Raw genomic sequence first — 20826 nt, forward strand, 5'->3', positions numbered from 1 at the left:
ACAAGACCTCTTCTAAACAAGGTGTCTGTGTAAGAGGAGCCTGGATTTTAAATCAGTTACTTAAATCCCATTAAAGAAATATAAGGAAAGAAGTTCTGGCGGGGGATTGCTAGAGACGAACGTTATTTTCAAAGGAAGGCCAAAGAGACGTAAATTCTTTTTTTTTATTAAAATCACAGTCTTCTTCACTATACCTATACTCATCAGCGTTCACTAAAAGTCTTCCCTTCGAAGGGCTTCTCTTCAGTCCCATTAACTCCAGAGCTCTTTTTGATGATTCCCTTTTTGAAAAATTCTTCAGTTCAGCATGGGAGGGCACGTTTCAGTCGTTGACAAACGTGCACACAAAACCTTAACGCGCATTTCACTCTGGAACATAGATACGGTCATTGCCCAAAGACGCAGTGCACCCTTGCATTAGGAAAGGAGGTATTTTTGGTTTTGAATCATTATGTGTATTTACGTATAATTTAGGGCTTCCTAACCGCCAGGTTTTCTAGAGTTGCTGAGGACTGGGGATGGGGATGCTGGATTTGAAAGTCAATCGAAAATGAATTACATCATGGTGGGCGGAGGCCCGACCAAAGAAAATGTTCATGACTGGCACTGTGCACGCTCTCCTTATGAAATCAAAGGGCATCTGTAGGAGTGTGGTTGGGGAGCCCTGTCATCCTTTCCATGGGCAGTGAAGTCAAGGTCACACCACAGACAGAGGGTCTGGCCCACAAGAGTTGTTTCCTATCATCTAGGAATGTAAGAGACCCATGATGTCCCTCTTAGTAAATGTCTATGATGCAGCCTCCCTCAGGCAATCGATGTACTTTATAGTTTAAAAAAAAATAATAAAACAGCTCATGAATAAACAATGGATCTAATGCAAAACCCCTCAGGCCAGGGATCCAATTTGGAGCCAGCCACTCCCCAACCCTTCCCTGGCAGGTTAAGAAAAAACAGGTCATGTCAACATTCAGCATCCTTCAGCCAGGAACTGGAAAGCTTGTCCTTTCTTGGCCTTAGAGGCCAATCTACCATAAAATCCCACAGAAAAGCAGAACAATTAGTAGGTGGTAAAGTAGTCATTGGGACAAAGTCATCATAAATCCGGATGTTCCAGACTCAACTGCCATTCCCATCTCTGGCTGCATGTTCTAGAACCCATAGCCAGCTGGCTCCCTGGGTCTGGGGTCTGGGGGGGGGGGTGAGGGGAGTTCCCTCAAATCTCCACTGGCTTCCAGCTCTGGGATTCTACAAAGGTTCCTGGACTCCTCATCCCCTAACTGAGGGGGAAATCATCTGTTCTGACTGCCTTTCTGAGCCCCTGGGACACCTGCTTCTGTTTGTCGTCAGCTGGTTCCACAGTGTCCTCCCATGGGTCAACAGAAGGTGCTAGAATTCTCTCCCCAAACCTCCTCAACCTTCTGAATTGAGAATTAGTGATGCCTGGTAGAGTTGTAGAACTTATTTATCATGATGACTTTTACCCTCAATGAAAACTCATCTCACAAGTTGAGAAAAAGTGTCTGCTACGACTTTCTTCAGAAGCAGGAACGGGTCACCTTGGATTCACCCTCATGCCGAGGCTCTCAGACCCCACATGGCAGAACCTGGAGGGCCCCCTGCCTTCCAGACCAGGGAACCCAATTGTCTCGAGGCTTGACCAAACGGCTTGTTACTTCCCAGCAGTGTGTCCCTCAGAGGTAACCTGGAGCCCATGCCGCCAAGTGCCTGGCCTACAAGGGCCGACTGTGGGATTCTCCAGAATTTGGCCAGCTCTGTAAAGATAGCCATTTTATAAATTAAAGGATGCAAATGTGCAATTAAATAAATCATATTCAGTACGAAGGTAACAAATGTTCAAGACTTATCCTTTTCCCAATATTTGACTCCAGATTAATTATCTCTGCCTTGAGGTTATTTATGCCCCTTATATCTGTGAGGGGCAACTAGACTCTGTACCAGTATGTTATGGAATCTCTTCCCAGTTCCGCTTTAGGGATACCAGGTAGGTAGATTGAAATCAACCTCATGGGGAGTGTTTAAACCACAGTAATCAGTAAAGCCTGCAAATGGAGCCTTCTCCCCCACAACCCCCTCCCCAAAGATCTACTTGTTAAACATTAACTAGCACACCACTGATCTGCAACCAGAACGAAAGGGTTATGTCTTAAGGGTAAGTGGATGTTCTGAGACCAGTTCTCCATGCCCTGCACATGGAACTTCCTGTAGCTCAACAGCTTCAGGGGGGAGGTTTATTGTTGTCTCATAGCCACTGAGGAGCATGCCAGCTGGCAGCTTCGAGCCCCAGCTCTTCCCAACGGCATGTCCAAGCCTGCGGGTCTGAAGGGGCAGAGTGACAAGGAATTCAACCCATGGGGAAGTTAACATCTGGGAGATGGGACTGTCAGTTTTTGTACCATCTACTTCTCAAACCCCATATGGGTGATCATTTTTATTGTTTATTTTTTAAAGATTTTGTTTTAAAATAATCTCTACACCCAACGTGGGGTGTGAGCTTACAACCCTGAGATCGAGAGTCACATGCCCTTTCAACTGAGCCAGGAGCCCCAGCCTCGGAAACTTTTTTAAATGGAAGTTTTTGCAGTGGTGTGATGTATAAAACATATGTAAGCTTTGCTGCTCCATAATGAAATGGGGTGGGGAACAGAGCCCACTGTCCCCTGCTCCCCCACCCCAGCTCTCCATCACCCTTCTCTGGGCAGGTCCACAAGGGAAAGTCCTCAGCACAGGGTGCATGGCTTGGAAACCTCCACCATCAATAGTGACAGCCAAGAACAATTGATTATTGATGTTGAAACTCACACAGTGTCCTCTTTTCCACCCACATAGGTAGTTCTCCACAGAACTGTTGACAAAGGGTGCTGGTTTCACCAGACAACATGAGGTCCTCCACCATGATGATATGTGTCAAGTGGAAGGAAGGATTTTGTTTAGTGACTTGTAGTCAGCATGGTTCTCACACCGACAGCAGGGAAGAAGCTCCCCGGGGTCCATGGAGCCGTGTATGGAGCGTGCTCTGGGTGAATGAGCCGAAGTCGCCAGGAGAGAATATGGGGATGGCTGGAAGTCTTGGGAATGCTGAGTCGTGTAACCAGCACCTTGTGAGAAAAATCCCAGCCTCCCAAGTCATCCCCATGAGAGAAGTGAGATCACAAATGAACCTTCCCTTGGGGCTCCTCGGGAATGATCCAGAAGACCCACAGATGAGCCGGTGGGTCTGTGAATGCAGTGAGGTTAACTACAGATCTGTCTGTAGAGGGGACACAACCTCATAATACTTCCAAACCCTGCCATGTCCTCACCCGGACAGCCATCGTGAAAACCACATGCTTTGTTAATCCATGGCCCTATGGCTTCTTCTCATTACTGGAAGGGCCTTCAGTTGTGTACCTTCAAAGCTGTAAGAGGTGTCCTAGCCTACCATGCCTTCATAATTGCCTTTGTGTACATAATTCACAGTTTACCCACTAGTCTTTCCCACCAAGCCTTCCCATGTACAGAATTGACCACGGTTGAACATTCTGCAGACATATTTGTTTTCTTGAAATTTCCTTAGCCTCCTTCTACCAACTCTGTGTGTCTTTCTCAGGAAGCAGTTCATACCCTGCTGCTGCTTGAAACTCTGAGCCAGACTCTCCATCGACACGTTAACAACCACAGAGGCTATGTGTCCTCTCCCACAGAGTACACGATCATCTCCAGCACTCATGCTACTGTCCCACTGTCGCTGCTGCTGGTGCCAGTGCACAGTGAGATGACGAATGGGATTAGTTAGAGTGAGAAGAGGTGGGGGCTTATGAAAAATCAGTTTTGTTCCATGCAACTTCCTCATTATAAACTCAGAAAGAATCATTCTGGTTTTGTACATCAGTCTCTGTGAGTTGGGCTAGTATGTATCGCTCTGCCCTGTCTGCTTACTTCAGATAAAAATCATCAGTTTTAGGACAGCTGAATTGATCGCTTCTCGGCCTTTTGGCTAAGATCAAGTGTAGGACAGCTGAATTGAGGACCTCTTTATAAAGAGGCAAATGTTGCTTTTATCTCATCCCCTCTCTAGAGGTCCAGAGCACTTGTCCCCAGATTTAGACTTTTGGGGGAGTAAAAAACCCAGCTTAAGCCCATAGTCCCAGGTTGAATTTTGTATTCCAGTCTAACCAGAGAAGCCTGAACGGGGAGCCACTGCACCACAACTGGCCTGGCCCCCTTTTCTGTCCAGCGGGCTAGGGTCCCGCAGGGATAGGCCCCCTGTGGGCCCCAGGATAGATGGGAAGTGTTAGAAACCGGGCCCTGCGTTCCTAGCTCCCTTTACAGAGGATCAGAGATCCTCAGAGAAGATGGTCCTTGGCTCCCTTCACACATTTCAATTCTCATTTACACAAGAACATGCAAACAAGGTGAAGCCAAACAAAGGAAACCTGTCTGCCTTGTGTTCATTGTTGAGGACTGTTTACCTCTCTCACGTCAATGACATCTCCATATAAATATTTCCCTGGGGCTCCGCTGCTGGAGACTCCCAAGCCTCCTTCCACGGAGGGCCAGAGGAAGTTACCTTCTTTTTTCTATCATGGTTCTGCCTGTGGTCGCTAAAGCCTGATGCCCCAGGGGGTGATGTGTCCCTACAGGTGAATCTGGAACCCAGAGTCCTGCCCCATCTCCCCTGAAAAATACACTTTCTGTTGAATTAAAGTGTTCTCCTGGGGATGTTTTCAAACATTCTCGTGAAGTTCCAGGTCGACATTATTGCCCACAATCCTTTTACTTTTCAAGCATATAGATCTGGAATTTCTAAACGCATTATAACAATCAACAGATCAATCCTTGGGGAAGCTAAGTAGCCCGCACGTCAGACTGTCCTTCAGCCGCAAAAGAGCCTTCCCTTTCCTTCACGCACTTCTGTTCCAGCCCTGATGGTTCCGCCGTGGAGCGTGGGTGGAGGCAGAATCTGAGCAAATTATTCATGGTCGACCTGCAGAAAAATCCTTTTAATGTCTATAGATCTTGATCAATCCTTCCCATACTGGAAAGCTAGCATTGCCTTATTCCCTTTCAGGCACAGAACACCGTCATTCCTGAAATTCTACCCCGTGGGCTGGATAATCATTTCTGCCTGCCGTTTTGTTTCTAGCCCCTGCTCCTCGATTTTTAACTGTTTGACCTTGTAGTTTTGATATAATATTATTCAGAGAAAAAGGAGTCCCAGCACGTGTACATTTCTGTGAATGAGGTGGGTTAGCCGTTAAAAATGGTCCTCGGTCGCATTAACTTTTCCTTTACCTTCTTGTATTTTTACTTCATGTATTTTTTTCCTTCTTTCTTTGTGTTTGTGGCAGTTGCTACACCTTTGTTCATTCTTTTATTTATACTTTCTGGCATTACTTTTAATTATTACTTTTTTACATTAGCATTTCAGATACGCCCCTTTTGTTTGCAATGTGCAATGAGAAGAGTAACTTTTGAAGAAAACAGCATTTGTTTTCCTGAGAAGCTGGGTAAGCTTTTCAGTTTGATAACCCTGCTCAGCCTCGGGGTCTGGACATTTAGATATGGACTTGGATTCAGGATTCCCATCATAAATTCTCACTGTCCTTTTCCAGGGGCACCTTTTAAAATAACCACTTCGAGAAAAGTTAGTGGTTAAGTCTGAGTCGAGTTAGTTGAGTTAGTTAAGTCTGAGAAAAATTATAAGGTGGTTAGACTCCAACCACCTTATAAGTCGCAGGTGTTTACCACCCTGCTGTCTGTCCCCTGCTTTCTCATGACCTGGGACGAGGATTGCCCTTCCCTAGGTCACTGTCCCCACCCCGAATTCTGGAATCAGAAGTAATCTGGAGACTCCACTTCCTTTGTGTGGGTGTATTGAAATACCACCTTTAGTCCAAATGACCTGGTGGGTCTCACTTCCACAAGGTGGGAGCTTGGATGCTGAGGGAGCTGTCTGCTCACCCCGTGTTTGGCTGGCGTTGCCTCATTTAGCAGGTCACGATCTACATATTCTTAGCCCCATACACAAGCTCTGGCTTCCAAACACACAGTGCGCTTCTGTTATGAACTGAATCGTGTCTCTTGCAAATTCTTATTTTGAAGCCCTCATCCTCAGGGTGACTGTATTTGGGAAAGGGGACTTTAGGGCGGTCATTAAGGTTAAATGGGGATAAGGACACCAATAGGACTGGTGTCCTTATAAGAAGAGGCAGAGATACCAGATCTCTCCCTCTTTCCCCCTGCCCCTCCCCACCCACCCCAGCTCACAGAGAACAATGCGGGCACACAGCAAGAAGGCAGCCATCTATGAGCCAGAAAGAGGGGCTTTACCAGAAGTCGAATCTGCTGGCACTTTGATCTGAGACCTCTAGGCTCCATAAGCATAGGAAATAATTTTCTATGGTTGAAGCGCCTCAGTCTGTGGTACTTGATCATGGCGGCCTGAGCTGACGAATAGAGCCTTTTACATAGATGTATGAATGGATTTTTTTTTTCAATCAGTTGTAGAATTGTTGTTTCTCATTTTGTTTTGTGTGGTTTTGTTTTAGGCAGGCTCCATGCCCAGCGTGGAGCCCAGTGCGGGGGTTGAACTCACAGCCCTGAGTCCGAGATCTGAGCTGAGATCAAGATTGGACACTCAACCCACTTAGCCACCCAGGGATCTCAATTTAAGAATTTTTAAAAGGGTGTCAAACCTAATACACTGAATTTCTTTGGGTCCTACATTCTTTTTAATGCCTTCCTTATAGCCCCCTTGTCTCCCGCCTTTCTTAGAAAATTCAGTCACCTTTCTTTTATCTTTGCAGTTCTATACAACATATTTTACACGCATCTGGCAATTAAAACAATGGAGAGGTCACCTCTCAGTCAGTAGACTAGAGGTGGTGGTTGAAGTCATGGGAAGATCTGATGGCCCGAGGAAGAAAGGCAAGGCTGCTTATGGTCTCCAAAGCTGCAGGGGGACCACGCAAGATTAAGAAAAGATCCTGAGGTTTGTTACTAAGACATCACTAGGGAGTCGTGAGGAGTCATCTTTAGCTAAGTGGGAGAGGCAAAGGGCAAGGCTGAGTGCTGCAAAAGATGTCATAAGTAAACTAGACTAGTTTCACAGGACATTGAGCAGAAGAGAAGAGAAAGAGGCCGAGAGCTTCTGATGACAGCTGGTACTGGGCCAGGGAAGGGCCCGGGACACATGTATTTAATACAGGAGACAGTATGATAAGGCAGGGTGGAGAGAGCACCCTTGAAGGAGCATGGTCCCAAAGACAGACCTTAATCACTTTGGGACACCACTGAAGGGTAAAGACCCTTCTCTCCTTGCTCCTAATTTGAGGATGAGCATTAAGCAAGGAACACGTACTATACCAGATTCCGCTAAGCTTCCCCTGCTGGTGGGGAGAGCTCAGAGCAGGGACTGAAGAGCAATTGTGGGGAAAAACAATTTCGGGCACAGGAGGAAACAGGGTCATCTGCGAGTCACTGTCTGCCCTATGGAAATCTGTGGATTCCGTGAGTGGAACCGGAAGAGTCTGAGGATGAATGAACTCAGCATTTGGGGATGGCAGTCATCCTAGTTCTCTCTCGTTTGTGTCTCACAATCATCCTGTGACATTGTTTAATCTACAGTTTTAGAGAGTAAGCTCAGAAGTTAAGTGACTTGCCCAAAAAGGCAGAGTCGCTCGGTGATGGAAGCCATCTCTGCGTCTCTTGGCTCTGAATTCAGTGTTGTCTGCACAACACAAGAGTCTCCTTTTCAAGCTCGTCTCTTTAACAACCATGTCACATAAGGTCACAGAATAGGAGCATCAACACAACAGACCATTAAAATGACATCACCAAGAGAGCTCCTCCCTCTTGGACACTTCATCTCCTATTGTGGGTGATTCCCTGAAAATGCACCCCATTTACTCCTGGAGAGGTGGTTCCTGCCTGAATCCTGCCCCCTTTCCCAAAACTAGGGAACACCTTGGGACAAGCTATAAGAAAGTGTCCAATCGCCCCTTTCCTGGAGGTGAAAGGCAGGCCGCAGGTCCTGCCCCTGATTGTCTGCCTCCCCTCCAGCGTTCCTCTGACCCTCTGTGGTCACAGGAGGTTCCCAAACAGAAGGCATCCGAAGTCCAAGGGAGGGAGCACATGTATGAGGAGGAGGGACTCAGAATGGCCTTGAATGCTAGGAGCCACGACCCAAACGATACTGTGTGGGATTTCCCCAAACCAGCCAGTTAGCTTTTAAAATAGTCACAAGTGTGGCATCATCCCAAGACGTACTGTTACATGTAAGATCACCTCAAATTCAGATGTCTCTAAATTCTAATGAAGACATACATATACCTCATTTAGATGACTGTGAAGTTCAAAGACCTGCACAGCTTGATTGAAAACATATTTAAATACCTAAAAAACTAAAAAGAAACACAAATTCCAAGCAAGTAATCATTCTAGGTGGGAGCTGCTGATATCTGACGTTTGGATGAGAAACAAGTAATGTGTGTACCTTGACTCCTGGACCAGGGGCTCTGTGAGCTGTGAGACCAATCCCTTTAAAGCCTTGTAACCCATGAGCCAGCATTTCTAAAAAGACACTCTTTGGGCTCAGTGAGTGGGAGTCGACAGCAGGAGATCTCTTCTATGGACAAACTCTGTCACTCGAAATTATCTCAGCAAACTGGATGCGCAGTGGACCATGTTTCCTTTGTGTCACACACTGCCAGCTCCAGAAGGTTTGGAATTAAATGTAAAAAGGTGTAAGAAGTCCAAACCACATATGTATATAACAGGTAACAATATGCTTGTAATGGTCTCTTAGTGTGATCACCTTCTTTCTCTCTATCACATTATGTGATTGATGAATCAGTTTAGATCCTTCATTTGTTTATTTATTTATTTAGGATTTAATTGATCAGAGAAAGAGAGAGAGAGAGAGCACAAGCAGTGGGAGGGGCAGAGGGAGAAGTAGGCTTCCCACTGAGCAAGGAGCCCGATGCGGGACTCCATCCCAGGACTCTGGGATCATGACCTGAGCTGAAGACAGAGGCTTAACCAACTGAGGTACCCAGGCATCCCTAGGCCCTATTTTGAAACCTTAATAAATTCATCTAAAGATTTAAAACATTTAAGAGAACTTTAAATCACACACACACACACACACACACACACACACTCAAGTAATTTGCCCAAGAAATAAAAACAAGTAGAAAGTATTATCTCATAGGATGGCCCTGCCCTAATCTGTCCCCAAGGAGGCTCCAGTGAATGAGACAGGACATGGGATGCTGGTGGTTCAGTAGACAAAGCTCTTTGGGGCTTTCCGACATATGATTCATTTTGTACCAAGCATTTTGATTCAATAGACACTTATTAAATGTATTAAGAGGGGCCATACTAGGTTCTAGAGACATTAAAACTATTTCACCTTCCCAGTGGAAAATAGAAGAATGAGGTGGGTGGGTTTGTTTTATTATTGATCTTTTAACTTTGAGATCATTGTGGCTTCTTGTGGACTTGTAAAAAATGGTACACAGTAATCCTGTGTACCTTTTACCCAATTTCCCCTCAAGATGCCATCTTGCAAGACCATAATACAACATCAGTGTATTGACATTGATGCAGACAATACACAGAACATTTCTGTCACCTGAGCCCTCAAGGTGTCCTTCTGTACCCCACTGACCTTCCTCCTGAACCCCACCCTCCTTGACCACCAGCAACCACTCCTCTCTCTCCACTTCTATAATTGTGTCATTTCAAGAATGTAATATGAGTGGGGTCCAAAGCATGGAAACTTTTGGGATGGGCCTTGTTCACTAGGTGCAATTCTCTGGAAATTCACCCAGGTTGTTTGTCTACCAAGACCGCATATCCCGCCGCATGGACGTAGCATCGTTTGTACAACATGCAACCCTAAAGAACATCTGGGGGCTTGTTATGGATCGAATGTCTCTGCCCCCACCAAAATTCCATGTGGAAGTCCTACCTCTGAATGTGACGGTGGTGGGAGGCAGAGCTTTTAGGAGGTGATCAGATGAGGATGGAGCCCTCATGAATGGGATTAGTGCCTTTATCAAAGAGACCCTGAAGAACTCTTTCTCCACCACATGAAGAAGCACGCAGAAAATAACCACCTGCAAACATGAAGGGGCTCTCACCAGAACCCAACCATGCTGGCCCCCTGATCTCAGATTTTCAGCTTCCAGAACATAATAAATAATTTTCTGGGGCTTATGACAGGCTCTAGTGAGCGGTTAGGACCCCAACAGACTCAGCAGAGCTTTTAAAAAAGAGGCTGTGAACATTTGTGTCCAGGTTTTCATTTCTCCTGGATAAACACTCCAGCATGCAGCAGCTGGACCCTAGGGTAGCCGCATGTTTCATTTTTAAAGAAACTGTCTCTTTTCCAGAGTTGAATGGACCCTTTTGCATTCCTCCAGCGGTGTGTGACAAGCCAGCTTCTCTACAGGTACTGTCCCTACTCGGATGTCAGACGATTCATGCGTGTCCATCGTCTGGGTTCTAGCATCTACTGATGGACTCTCTTCATTCCATTTGGGGCCTTCCTCGTTCTCGGTATGATGTGTGATTTTCCATGGAAACCCGGACCTTTTGAGTGGTCTGTTCTGAGACACGGGATCTCATTTAAACCTGTTCTGGCTGGCTTCCTCTGACATCACGCCTGTGGGGGAAGCAGGGGTGCCACATGTCCATGAACACCTGAGGAGGGGGGCTCCCTCCTACAGCTGGGAAGGGGCGGGAGCCCGGAGGCCTGTGGGGTGTTGGATTCCGTGATACGTCCTTCACAGGGACGGACAGCGAAGCTCTGTATTGTCCCCATGTAGTCTCCACTGACACTGGGTGGGGTGGCCTCATCTCTACTGGGGGTGGGGCAGGAGAAAAAGTCCTGACTCTCCAACAGGCCTTCTTGGACTCTCCCCTGGGGAGAAGGGTAGGCACCTAATTTCTGCTAGGTGGGGATGAAAGTCGTGGCTTCTTATTCCACCTTCTCTGAATCTTCCCGGATGAGGTGTTGGACAGTCTCATAGCCTGGCCAGGGGGAGGCTAGGTCATCCCACTCTGCCTTTACTAGTAGGGTAAGGGGTGGGGGACTGCAGTATTTTCTTTGATGTTTGGCTGGAGTAGAGCAGTGATTGTCTATTTTACTATCATTCTTTTTCTTTTTTAAAAAGATTTATTTACTTTAGAGAGAGAGAGAGAGAATGCACGTATATAGGGGAGAGGCAGAGAGAGAGAGAGGGAGAGTCCTCAAGCAGACTCCTGGCCAAGTGCCAGGCCCCATGCCAGGCTCAATCTCATGACCTTGAGATCTTGACCTGAGTCGAAATCAAGAGCTGACTGTTTATACTGACCAAGCCACCCAGGAGCCCCTTTACTTTTCTGTCTTAATAGACTGCCCTTTTCTTGGTCTTTGCCAGAGAAAGCAGGCTTTTGTTTGGGTTTTTGTTTGTTTTGTTTTTGTTTTCCAAGTTCCTGGCTTTTCAGTCCAGATCTGGAATATAAGAGGCCGAAAGGGAACCCAGGAAATTCACTCTGGTCTGCTTTTTCTACCTTTCGGAGTCTCTGTATATTTGTTTTGTACATGCAGGAGGAATAGTACATGGACTCCAGCTTCCCAGAAGTGAATGTTTGGCAAGAACTAAGTTTTTAAGGGTTCAGATCCCTAGTTCCAAGGCATGAGTGGTTCTCCACACCATCACCACTGACGCCAGCTCCTGCACCAGCGGGGGTCTTTGCCTCAACTCCAGGCCGATGCTTCCCTGAGACAGTGTCAGACCCTGTGGGGTGAGGGCTCAAGCCCACAGGACTGCCGATCTGCCCATCCCAAGCCCAGTTGTCACCCGTGCCCCTGTCCAGCTGGCTAGAGATCAGAGATTCCCATGCCCCCCTCCTTGGGAGTGATACATTTGCTGGAGTAGCTCAGAATTTGGAGAAATGTTTAACCTATTAGAATACCCGTCTAGGGACGCCTGGGTGGCTCAGTGGGTTAAGCAGCTGCCTTCAGCTCAGGTCATGATCCCAGCGTCCTGGGATCAAGTCCCACATCGGGCTCCTTGCTCCTCAGGGAGCTTGCTTCTCCCTCTGACTCTGCCTTCCACTCTGTCTGTCTGTGCTCACTCTCGCTCGCTCTCTCTGACAAATAAATAAAATCTTAAAAAAAAAAAAAAAAGAATACCCGTCTATTGTAAACGGACAAGGGGCACAGAACAAGGTATTGGGAAGGGCACAGAGCTCCCACGTCCTTTTCCTGTGCTCCCCTCTCCCCACATGACACATGTCCGCCCACCTGGAAGCTCTCTGAATCCCATCCTTTGGGGTTTCTATGGAGGCTTCATCGCACAGGCGTGATTGATTAAATCATTGCCTATTGGTGATAGAACTCAAACTCTAGCCCTTCCCTGCTCCCCCAGAGGTAGGGTTCTCCTGGCAACTGGTTCCCACCCTGGAGGTGCCCCCCAGCCACCTCCTTAACGTAACAAAAGACACTTGGATCCCCCTCTTCCCTCAGGAAATTCCAAGGATTTTAGGAGTTCTGTGCCAGGGACATCAGGGACAAAGATCAAATGCCTATTTCTTATTATAAATTACAATGTCACAGTTTTACAATTCAATTTAACCCTGAAAATGGAGCCTCCAGTTAATGGGAGTGTTTAGCTCCAGGGAAGAAAAGATGCTGGGAAGGAAATGCTGATGCTGTCTGTCTCAGGGGGTCACATAAACTCCACTCCTGTCCTTTACCGGTCCGTGTTCTGGTCCCTCATTTCTCAACAGCCTCCAGAGGAACCCAAAAAATACCAGCCAGAGCAAACTGCTTGGATGTCTCCAAATTAGCATTTCCAATTCAACTCCAAATTCTGCTAATGAATCCCAAGCTGTCTGGACGGCGGGTTCAAACTCAGTTTGTCGCTGCACATGCATCACGTCAGGGGAGTTAGCCGTGAGGCTCTTGTCTTTAAAGAAGGCCGGGATGGGGTCCCAGAATGGATGCCAGCAGGTCTTCCATCAATGTCCGCACTGCCGCCAAGTAGCCTTGCGCCCCGGGCCCTCAGGGGCTTTTGACTTGATTTCCTTAAATTAAAATATCCATCCCTATATCCATGTATACCCCTTGAATTCTGAGGAACTCCAAGGCATCCATTGTAATGTAACAACCCCAAAATGTTGAAGGGTTTGAAGCCAATGTTGAGCTGGGTTACATTTCTGCACTAGCATCCATGGGGTCAATCAATTTCATTTCTGCACTAGCATCCATGGGGTCAACTCAATTTCAGTGCATTGAGTTCATCTTTACAGGAACAAGGGATTAAGGAAGGCCTGTGCTCAGAAGAAACTGTAAGTCACATCTGTTTGCATGTACTGGCATTAACGTTTGGTGAGATCTTTTTTCAGAAAGGGTGTTCCAGCTCCCCTCCCCAACCAATTGGTAAAAGAAGCCCATTGTGGAGAGCCCATGCCATAGGAATCATGGTGCCAATCCCATTCTTATCCATCACAGAGGTGACATGACCCAGGCATGACCCACAAGCAGACCATTTTCCTGGCCTCACTGAGTGGTGCAGAGAGAGCATGTGACCACAGGTGGTCAATCAAGGTCTTTTCTACAACCCAATGTGCAAAACTAAGAGAGACTAAGAGCCCAGCATTCACAATGCTTATCCCTCCTGTGCTGCCAAGGGAGCTAGCCTGGGGCTGGGCCTCCACAGAGGAGAAGACAGCTGACAGAGGAGGAACTGATGGCGATCCTGTGGTTGGAAGAATTCCTAGAAGGAATTTCCTGCCTTTCCTGCTACTTCTGAGATTTATTTTCCATGGGGAACTTCAGAGGTGTGGTTTAATGATAGTGAGCTTGCTAGAAAGAGCCAGGAGAAGGCCTCCTCTTCTCTGAGAGCTTCCTGACTGTGAAGGAATCCATTTCGAAGTTCCTCTTGCTACTGTCAAGACTAGACCTGTCCTCTCAGGCTAAGGCTTAACCACATAGCCAAAGCCTTGATTATTTGAAAGGAAACCAGTTCAGCTCCTGTTTGCAAAAGAACAGAGAACCTGCGGTTCTTTCTAGACATCCCCTTGCCGCCGGCGAGACCTTCAGTCAGGGAAGCACCAACTCCACTCCAATGGAGAAAAGGCTTTGCAGGGTCTGCATCTACCTTGGAGGAAACTCCATCTTGAGTCACATCCAAATTCTGGTAAGGTTATCTCCTTGACTTCCTCCCCAAAACTTGAGGGCTCTGTCCATTCTAGAGGCAGGTTTTTTTGAGAAAGGTGAGACAAAGTTCATTTGATAGAGAGAAATTTTCATGAAACAGAGAAAGATACTACGATGTCCTATCCTAGAGACACAACGGTCATTCTCATGAATTCCATGGTCATGATAGAAGTATACACAAGATGTCAGGAAGTCAGTCTCCGCCTTGGGACAGAGAAGCCTGTCTGTGTGTTGTGCATAAGACCTCCAAGATTAAGGATGCCTAAGTGGCTCAGTCGGTTAAGCATCTGCCTTCAGCTCAGATCATGATCCCAGGGTCCTGTGATCAAGCCCGGCATCGGGCTCCCTGTTCAACGGGGAGTCTGCTTCTCCCTCAACCTCTCCTTCCTGCTCATTCTCTCTCTCTCAAAAATAAATAAGTAAATTCTTAAAAAAAAAAAAATTAAAAGAAAGAAGAAACTCTTAAAAAAAAAATACCTCCAAGTTTATGTCCTATGAACAAGTTACAAGTTGACAGTACTGAGTAGGGACCTCAAAGAGGTTTCGATTCCCATATCAACTCTAGACAGTTGGGTGGGAGATGCTTGCATAAAGATTGGGGAGCTGCGTGTGGCTTCGGTAAGACAGGACCTCAGTGTGTACCCACACCTGCCGTGGGGGCCCACAGCCGCGGCAATATGCCACACTGCACGTGGGCTATGTTACCTTAGAGGTCGTCCCAGCCCCCCTGCCCTTTCTGAGTTTACCTGATTCTGCGGATCCAAAGTTTGAGTTCATGCACGTCCAAGTGTTTATGCTCTGTAAGTCCCATCTTCCCTCTAAGAGTAAGAGAAGATGTCACGATGGGGCCCCACCTTATGTGGCAAACGATTTGCCAAGCCAATGACTCAAGAGTCACCACTTTACTTCCCCTCAGACAGACTTGCTCTTTGGGGCCCTGAGTTTGGAAAAATCATGGAGACTTTTGGGATGTTTTGGGCACTGTTTCTTCACCACCCTTCTTCTCCAAATGTCAGCCATCTGAGAATGGACTCTGGGAACCAGCTGGGATCCGAGTATGGCTTTTTAGCTGCTGGTCAGAGCCTATTATAAACCTTTTTTCCAAGGGGAACCCTCCTACACTGTTGGTGGGAATGCAAGCTGGAGCAGCCACTCTGGAAAACAGTATGGTGGTTCCTCAAAAAGTTGAAAGTAGAGCTACCCTACGACCCAGCAATTGCCCTACTGGGTATTTACCCTAAAGATACAAATGTAGTGATCTGAAGGGGCACCTGCACCCCAATGCTTATAGCAGCAATGTCCACAATAGCCGAACTATGGAAAGAGCCCATATGTTCATCAACAGAAGAATGGATAAGGAAGATGTGATACACACACACACACACACACACACACACAGAGAGAGAGAGAGAGAGAGAGAGAGAGAGAGGAATACTATGCAGCCATTAAAAAGCATGAAATCTTGCCATTTGCAATGACATGGATGGAACCAGAGTGTATTATGCTGAGCAAAATAAGTCAATCAGAGAAAGAAAATTATCATATGATCTCTCTGATATGAGGAATTTGAGAAACAAGACAAGATTGTAAGGGAAGGGAGGGAAAAATGAAACAAGACAAAACCAGAGAGGGAGACAAACCATAAGAGACTCTTAATCTGAGGAAACAAACTGAATTTTCCTGGGGGGTGGGAGGTAGGGATAGAGTGGCTGAGTGATGGACATTGGAGAGGGTATGTGCTATGGTAAGTGCTGTGACTGGGTAAGACTGAAGATTCAGACTTGTACCCCTGGGGCAAATAATACATTATATGTTAAGAAAAAAACAAAAGCACTTTTGTCCAGGTGCAGGATGGAAGGTTTGACTCCTCGTCCTTGAACACTGGCCCCCCGAGCCAAGCCCCAGCATCCCACTTAGATTGCAGGAAGAACCTTGACACAGGGAACAGAGGCTGGGATTTCCCTGGGGCGGGCCTTGGCGATCTGCTCAGGGGTGAAAAGAAAGCCCCAGCCAGCCCTTAAAGCACAGGAGCGAGCAAGAGGAACGGGTCTCTCATTGGACAATCCCCCCCTAGTGAAATGAACCATTGGACTAGCACATCCCCTCTGAGGGGGTTGGGGGAAGACTGAAGACCACTGCAGAGCTCCAGAGCCAGGGCCTGGGGGGAAACGTCCTCTTTATGCTTCTAGAAAAGACTCAGAAGGGAAAGCAGCGTTTCTGCCACAGGAATCCCCAGCCGCTGAAGGAGGAAGATCTGGGATGCCCTGTGCTCTTGTGCTCTTTGCAGTCTGGAGAGGCGAGGAGTGAATCCTGCCTGCTGCAGTTGGAGGCGGGAGGCTTCTGGAAGCCTGCATCCTGTACACGATGGAGGGACAATTTTGGGTTTTGTCGCTCCCTGGTGAATTCCAACAAGAAGCAGAGAGAGCCTCCATCCAAGTTAGTCCCCTGACCAGAGCCCCTTGCAGTGCAAAGACAAGGGCCATACCCTCTTCTCTGGCTGCAGGAAGAGGAAGTGTGCCAGGTTCCAGAGGGTCTGAGACCCTGCCCTGTGCGAGCAGTCTCCAAAACAGTTCTGTTGTGGTTAACGCCCCTGTTATACACCATTACAAAGGCCATTAAAATCACAGTCACTGATACTCAGGAAAAATATTCAACACTCAGAAATAAGTCAGAAAAGATGATCTCATTACCTTTTAGTTTCAGGCTAAATGATTTTCTAATGAGCGTGTCTGAAGGTCATCTGACTCTCGGGGAACATGCTGGTCTGAATAACAATTGATCAAGGCTGGGGTGCCTGAAGATAGAAAGACAGACCCGGGAGGCAAGGTTGCCCTGCAAGTTACAGATAATTGCCCTGCAGGAAGATTAACCGGTCACACACCTAAATCGCCAGGTCTGATCCTGCATTCTTTTCTTTACGGACTTCGTGTCTCATGCCTACTCAGACCCTTTGAAGCAGGTCCATTATTCCTGTTCCTTCATCTGTGAGTTCAAACCAGCTCTCCCGTGTGCTTCTCTTTATGTTTATGAGAATTGCAATTTTAACAACTTAGGAATTACCCTTGATCAAGGATTTGTTTTCATTTGTGAAAACGCATAAAATGTCATATTCGTTTATAAATCTATCCATAGATCTGAATATAATCTCTCTCCTCTTGGATATATTTATCCATCTATGTCATCAATTCTGTATCCATCTGTCCATCCATCTGCCCATTCATAACTGTGCAGGAAAGAAGGCAGCGTCTGAAGTCTGGCTCTTGGGTTTTATTAAGCCTCTGCTAATTCCATTCTAAATTCTAACCACATGATTTTGGGCACTTGTCTTGAAGCTAAAGGGGAAGTAAAAGGGGAGTGGTCAGGGACCACGGAATATAAAAAAGAACATCTACATAAAGCCCTCGGGGCAGCGCCTGGTTCTCCCCCTTCAGCCACTATGTTCTTCCTAACATCTGTAGTCTCATCCAGAGATAAATAAGTCAAAGGAGAAGAAGGTTTGACAAAAAGTAAGCATGGCTTATCTGGGAACTTGGGGAGTCAGTTCTTGACGAGGGCTTGGAAATAAATCATCGTTCCTGTCCTTAGAGAAGGGAAAACCTGGACAAACGGAAAAGGGATGACTGTTCTTGGACTGTTCTGAGAACCGAGGGCATAGGGCAAATGGCCTCACCCAAATCTGGAGAAAAAGGAGAATTTGGGGGGACAAGTCTCAAATCAGCTCTCCTAGAGCAGGAACTGCTAGAGCCGTCCACTGGCGGGACACTTAAGTGGGAATTGTGTTGGGCTACTGGAGGTTGAGTGTGTCCTACACTGAGAGAGAAGCTCCTGGAAGCTCTGGTCTTCGGGGCTTGCACATGTCCATGGGTTTTATCTGCAGGGGCTTCTGTGGGTTCTCAGGGTGAAGGTCTGAGAAAGACCCCTTCTTGGCTCTGACAGGCAGAAGGGAAGAGTAATCATTGTAAAATATTCCCAGACCCTTTTGCACAGCAGAGGTCTACTCCCCAGGGAAAAGACCTTGTCAGAGCCTCTGGAACATCTCAGGTAGGGGAAATGGATCCCTCTCACACAAGTGTTCTTAACTTTCTTATCCCATGTCCAAGGGGCAGAGACAACAAAGGCAGGAGGGCTCCTGGTTTCAGGGACATAGACTGAAGATACTTTAGCCGGGGAAGGGGTGCAAGATGGGAGAGGGGGTCCCCAGGGGAGTGGTTCCTGGGAAGTTCAAAGGCCCACCAGAAATTAAGATTTTATCCCACTATCACAGAATGCCTCCCTCCCCACACGCACAGGTGCCCGTGAGGTATGAACCGTGGATGACGGGACAGAGCCACCAGTCGCATTGTCCCTCCTTAGAGGGACAATGCTTAGAGAATGCTTAGAGAAGCCCAAGGTCAGGATGGGAGACAAAAGGGAGTGGAAGAAAGAAGACCAGCAAGTAGAAAACAGCTACCCATGTGGCAGGTAGGGATCTAACCATATCAATAATCACTTGGGATGTGAATGGTCTAAATATAGCAATCAAATCAGATTGGATGATAAAACTAGACTTGTCTCCAGGCTGTCTACAAGACACCAGCTTTACATATAAAAAGTCAGGTTAAAAGTAGAGGGATGGAGGAGAACGCCATACTCTATGAAAACTCATCAGATGAAATCTGGGGTAGCTATATTCATTTCCAGTGAAGATGACCAGGACAGCCATGGGGGTGGGGAAGGGCAGTACATATTGGAAAAGGCAAACATCCAGGTTCCTACAAAAGCACGTCAAAGTATGTGAAGACCTTCTCTGGTTAATGTGATTACGATGAGTCATTTGATTTCATTTGCCAGATATTCTCCGGCAAACATGCATTAGTTTAAAATAAGCATGCCTCACTACCTCCCCATGTTGTACACCCGCCCCTTCCCAGGGCGCCGGAATGGCTACGGCCATGGACGTCCTGGAGGTCACATGTCCATTGAAAGATATTTTAAGAGCTCCTCTTTGCACTTGGCAAGTTCACCTTGTCTAGGAAGGAAAAAGAGCAGGAGCTCAGACTGAACAGATGGCCGCACAGGGGGTGCTCACCGCCGCAGAAATCTCAGAATATCAGCCTTTCAAAACCAAGTCTCTTTTCCTGGCATCCCAGTCGATCGAAGATCGATGGCCCTGTGGACAGGTTTTTGGGTAGTGTTTGGGCCACTGAAGCCAAATCACAGGGTGAAGAGTGGAGGCCTGGAAGCGTGTCGACTTGCACGTATTTGACCTTCAGAAGGATTTTAAACACTAACAGCAGGATGGTCCTCAGCCTTCAGGTGTGGGAGGGGGATGTGTGACCAGGGGCTTGGGCAGTGAGCCCCTCGCACACCTCACCTGGGAATGGAAAAGCTGGTTCCCGGGACTTATCATTCCTGAGCAGTCCTACACATCGAGCGGTGATGCCAAATCCTCATTCTGGTGAAGAACGGTAAACCCTTGTCCTCAGAAAAATGCTATGCAATGACCTGTCTTAGGGAAATCTTTAAAAAAGGACTTTTTTTTTTTTTTTTCATTTGGGAACAAATCTTTCATATACCAAAATCTTGCTTAATGGGAAAACTTGAGAAGTAAACATACGAAGTTAAGATATGTTTCTGCCCACCTGAGAGTGCATAAAAAGACCTTTTGTTTTCACTCACATTGACAAGGAAATCTTCCCTGCTTTTTCCCCCAACACAGCTCCCCACCAGAGCCCTTTGTTGTTGTGAAATAATTAGGTCTTGCAGTGACTCGTGCTTGTGGTTACCATGCTAAACACACGTCTTTCATCACTCAGCCAGGCCAGGGAGAATTAAGGAGAGTTACGTGAATATAACCTAATCCCAGGATCTACCATGATTTTTTTAGAGCCCTTATATCAATGCATTCATGATGATCCCAATGCACCTTGAAAGTAGATTGCAAATATTCTCCAAATCAGTAACGGCATCGCTGTACCAATGCTGGTGGGTGGAGCCTTTCCATCACCATGTGTCCAACAGCCCTGGGCTGGAGCTGAGCCCATACATTGTTTGAGCCCTTGTTTGAGCCCCCACAGCTGCCAGCACCCAGCCTCCAGGCAAGCATGGTGGACTCAGCGAGCAGAAGGTGGGAAGAAGCTGCCCCCCACTCCCTCACACAGGTGCTCACAGCCCACAAAGCTTCTCTTCTTGCCCCGGCCTGCCTGCCGTGAAATCATGATCTCATCTGGTTTTGAGCCCCGGTCCTCAAAGAGTTCAAAAACGGTTCCTTCAATTAGCAAACACCCAGTGGCAACCTCCATGTGCCAGGCAATGTTTTAGAGACTAGGACTCTGGGGGGTCTCTGCTCTGTGGAGCTTGCATTCTGGCCAGAGAAGGTGGGAAATCATGATGAAACCAGTGAGGAAAACCTCAGTGGTAACACGAGGAACACCACAGAGGACATTCGACAGGGGTGGCGTTGGCACAGGTGATGCCACCTCAGGTAAGATGCTTAGAGGAGATGCTCATGGGAGTAGGACATGTGCACTGAGATGACAATGACAAGAAGCATCCATTTCCACAAGGACTGGGAGAAAGAAGGGGAAACTGTGTCAAGAAACCACGTGCACTAATGGGCTGAGCTTGTGTGAAGA

Source organism: Mustela nigripes, chromosome 3, assembly GCF_022355385.1.
Source record: "Mustela nigripes isolate SB6536 chromosome 3, MUSNIG.SB6536, whole genome shotgun sequence".
Lineage (NCBI taxonomy): Eukaryota > Metazoa > Chordata > Mammalia > Carnivora > Mustelidae > Mustela > Mustela nigripes.